Here is a 4668-nt window from a genome sequence, read left to right as displayed (position 1 = left end):
CCTCTAGACTCCTCATCTCTACCTTAAAGAAGGCCCCCCAGTATTCTTTTGTGCTCATTACCCCCTCTGAGACTCCCTAACACATACTGTCCTCCTGTTGCTGCTCCTAGGGTCTGGGGAACTGTCTTATCCCAACAGGAAGGACAAGACCTGAGCATGAACCCTAGAGAGTTACAAGATGGGGTTGAATTCCAGTCTTCACCAAGAAAAGGTACCAGTGTCACCACATTTCAGGGTTCTCATGAAGAGTCAATGAAAGAGCCCCAGGCAAGTGATTTATAAATTCAGAAGATGAGTTCAGTGTGTCACACCACTGTCAGGGTGTAAATTATCCCAGCCTCTTTGCAGCACCCCTGGGAATCCACCTTATTTTGTGGTGTTGAGGATGGAACTCTGTCTTACACCCCTAAGCAACATCCCGGCACCCCAAATTCCTTCTCTTCTGGAAACACTCATGTATTCACAGACATACACATGGGGCCATTTAATACAAAGTACTCTCTGATAGGAAAAAGCTGGACATCACCCCAATGCCCACCAATAGAGGTGACTGGAGGAGAGTACCCAAGTCTAAAAGTTCTTTTTTTTTTTTCCAGAGGAGAGTACAAATGCAGACCCCACTACCAAATTATGCAGCTGAGTCTCCCTGCATTTGGGGCAGTTGCTGGGGTCAGTACATCTGGAATGCAATGGCTAAGCCTTGCCCTGGGAAAACCACCTTCATGATCATGGCATCTCCCCTGCTGGCTAAGTATTCTCAGAGGTCTTAAGGAGGGAATCCACATATTGTAGATGCAATCCACATATTGCAATCTTGTAGATGTATTGCTAAACGAAGAAGCATCAAGATGAAGAGGTGGGCAGCTGTGCACAAGTGGGTGCTCAGAAGTGAGGGTGTGAAGTGCAGGTCCTGAAGTAGGAGGAAGAGTGGAGAAGAGGCAGCAGAGGACCAGTGACTGATTCCCATCATGACCACGCCCTGTATGCATCACTCACTGCCAGTGTCCTCGCCACAGGTTTGATGACTCACACCTTACAGGATGGGCATGAAGGTTGATGCCAACATGGAGGAAGCTGTAATGTATCATATGGTAGTGAGATGGGGGCAAGGAGAAGACAGACTTCTGTGACAATAGTTGAGCCATATGCCCGCCCTTAGCGAACCCTGGTCAGCCCTCAGTCAGCCAGGTCAAGTCTCACATATAAGGAGGCAGGAAACACAGAAACAGGAGAAATACCGAAGCAAGGGATGGAAAGTAAGATCGAAAAACAAACAAACAAAAAATGACAGCCAGGTGTGGTGGTGCATGTCTTTGGATCCTAGCACTCAGGAGGCAGATGCAGGTGGATCTCTATGTGCTCCAGGCCAGCCAGGACTGTATAGTGAGACCCTGTCTCAAAAACAACAACAACAACAACACAACAGTAACAACGAAAACAAGTCAGTTACTTGATGACTTCCAGGCCAGCCTGGGCTATGTGAGATCCAATCTCAAAAAACAAAGCAAGACAAAAACTTTGATCTAGGACACACCTTATGCCAATAACAGCATAGGAATTTTAATGTAGTTATCTAGTCTTCACAGGTATTTCAGACAATAGATATAACTATATTTATAGTGATGGAACAGAATTTCAGAGAAACACATCCTTTCACCTACCACCCACTGCCTGCCCATCCATCCATCCATCCATCCACCCACCCACCCATCCATCCCCTAAGCAAATACTGACTGAACAGCTTCCACAGTAGACACCATTCTAATTGTCAAGTGTTTGGAGAATCCTGGCCTCATGGAGCATACAGTCTGGAAGCCTAAGAATGAGTGATGTGGTTGTGGATGAGGTGGAGAGGTGACAGGTGTAGAAGCAGGTTACATGAGGTGTTACAGGTCAAAGCCATGACTATAGATGTAATTCTACTTGTGGTGGTTTAACTGGGACAAGGCCTCAACTTTAGGGCCACTGAGTAGAGATAAGGCCATAGGGAGAAGAAAGGGAGCCCAGGGGTTATTCAGCAAACTACTGTGCAAGTCCAAGTGAGAGGAGACAGACAGTTTGGAGCTCAGTGGCAACCTCACGGTTGTAAACAGCACTCAGTTCTGAAATATATTTCAAAAACAGAAGAACAGTTTCCTATGGTGGTGATGTGATAAAGAGAGGAGTGGAGGATTCCATGACTTCAGGTGGGAGTCATTGGGTAAATGTGGGTGTTGTTTGCTAAGATGGGGCCAGTGGGGGAAGGGCAGGTTTGGGGGACAATGAGGGTTGACTTTAATTTTGAGATGGCTTTGGACATCTAAGTGGGAATGTCAGTGAGGCAGCAGGATCTATGAGATGGGAGTTCAGGGGAGATGTCCAGACTGAAGATATAAATTGGGAAGCTGTCAGTGTAAAAGCGTTGTGGAAAGCCATGGGGCAGGATGGTATCACTGGAGGGAGGTGCAGGCAGAGGAGAGGCTGTCCAGGAGCTTCAGCCCTGGTAGAGTAAGTGGGAGGAGCAGCAGGCTCTGAAGACTTGTGGGCCTCCTTGGAAGGTCTTCTGCTGTCCCAGGAGGGAAGCACTATGCACTGTGGTGGTAGGTCTCAGAATCGTTCCTGCTTGTTAACACACAGGTTGGCTGGACACAGAATTGCATTCCTCCTCTTCCTCTTCCTCCTCCTCTTCCTCCTCTTCCTCCCCCTCCTCCTCCTCTTCCTCTTCCTTCTCTTCCTCCCCCTCCTCTTCCTCCTCTTCTTCCTCCTTTTCCTCTTCCTCCTATTCCTCCTCCTCCTCCTCCCCCTTCTCCTCTTCCTCCTCTTCCTCTTGAGCTAGGAGCATACAGACAGGGTCTCAAGTGTTCCAAGTTGGCCTCAAACTTGCTATGTAGCCAAGAATGATCTTAAACGTATCCTCTTGCCTCCACCTTCTGAATGTTGCAATTACAGCTGCGCATCACCATGTCCACTTTATGCTCTGCTAGAGATCCAACCGAGAGCTTTGTGCATACTCAGCAAACACTCTTACCCATAGATCTACACCCCAGCACAAGAATTGCTTTTCTTTTTTTAAATTCTTATGTGTTTGTATGTATGTATGTTCACATGTGTAAGGGTCCACAAATGTGTGCAGACATGTATACGTGTGTGTGTATGTGTGTATACATATGGAAGATAGAGGTTAATGCTGGGGGTTTTCCTCTCTCTTGCATCTTACTCTTTTGAAACAGGATCTCTTAATCAAACCTGGAGATATGGCTTGCCCCAGAGATCCCTTGTCTCCACCTTCTGAGGCTGGAAGTACAGGCTGGCCTCCTTGCCTACCTATCACTTATGTGGGTTCTGGGGACCTGACGTCAGGTCCTCACACATGACAATAACTTTAACCACTGAGTGCTGTCCTCAGCCAGTTGCATTTCTAATTAATGACTTAGTAATAAACTGTTAGTCTGGGGATAACACCTTAAGGTATAAGAAGGGATAGAGGCATTTTAGCAAGAGCCTAGATTTTGAAGTCAGTTACAATTGGTTTCAAGTCTAGGCGCTACCACTAACTTGCTGTGTGATCCTTAGACAGTTAGTGATGGTTCTCAAACATAAATACCTATAGCTGTGAAATGGGAACAGACTCTCTGAGGGTCCTGGGTTATGGGGAGGACAAACTGTATGCTGTATGCCTAGAACAGCCCTGGTCAGGAAGGGATTGGCCAGGCCTCTGTCCACTCAAACAGCTCCAAGTACTCAGCTGGACATATGGTAGAGGCAGTGAAAGGGGCAGAGGGCCCCATGCTGGTGCCTCTTTGGATGCTTGGCATCAGGTCCCACAGGAGATGCCGTGTGCTTCAGGGCCACCTCATCTCCACCCCTACATCCTCCAAGATCTTCTGCCTGCCACTCTTTCTCTAACCCATGTCACTGCCAAAGATCCCTCCCTCCCTAGTTCTTATTGCTTGTGTCCTGTCTTCTGTGACCCGTGACAGCTTCCCTGGACACTTTGCCCTTGTACTCTGTCTCCCCAGACCTTGCCACTTAGCTTTGCCTGGAGGTGAGTATGGTAAGGACCTGACCTGGCATCATACCTATACAGTACAGCCCTGGAGACAAGGGTAAGCTATCTTCTCTGCAGCCCAGTGAGACGAGGTGACCAACTGTGCTGCCTTGAGCTGAGCAGCAAGGGCGCAGGTGAGAGTGTGAGGAAGCTTGACTCACAGTAGATGTGCTCAGTGTGCTCCTTTCTCTTCCTCCTGCCAAGACCACTCCTCCCCCGAGGCCTGGAGCACTGAGAGGCGTGAGGAGGAGGCTGCCTCCCCTCCCCCTGTTGCTATTTAATGCCGTTAACAATGGATTCATTAACTAGGATTAATCTCATATACCAGCTCTCTATCCCCCTGGCTATTAATCACTCACTTCATTAACAGGACAGCATTAGCCAACCTGGGAGCCAGGACATGGCGCCCATACCAAGTACCTGTGTCTGTACCTTCTGGTCTTTGCTCCTCACTGGTCCATCTTCTCCCTGCCTTTCTGCATCGCTTGTGCCTGTCACCATCCACCCTCTGCAGATGTATGTGTCTCTCTTCCTGGATTTCCTGCTGTGGCCTTGTCTCTGTCCTGGTGCCTTCTGGGTGCCTGTTTCTCCCTTTGTGTTCCCACTCCAGGTCCAGCACACAGTAGGCTCACCTTCTAGGA

The 4668-nt window shown here is 48.4% G+C and overlaps 1 non-coding gene across 1 annotated transcript; it reads right to left on the bottom strand.

The window, feature by feature from the left end:
- Positions 1-593: 593 nt before the first annotated feature.
- LOC115070732 lies at positions 594-755 on the bottom strand. Its single transcript, XR_003849878.1, has one exon. It is a non-coding gene; the product is annotated as a U1 spliceosomal RNA (small nuclear RNA).
- Positions 756-4668: the final 3913 nt, after the last annotated feature.

Source organism: Nannospalax galili, unplaced genomic scaffold (assembly GCF_000622305.1).
Source record: "Nannospalax galili isolate Female #2095 unplaced genomic scaffold, S.galili_v1.0 scaffold577, whole genome shotgun sequence".
Taxonomy (NCBI): domain Eukaryota; kingdom Metazoa; phylum Chordata; class Mammalia; order Rodentia; family Spalacidae; genus Nannospalax; species Nannospalax galili.
This window is presented reverse-complemented; position numbering and strand designations above follow the sequence as displayed.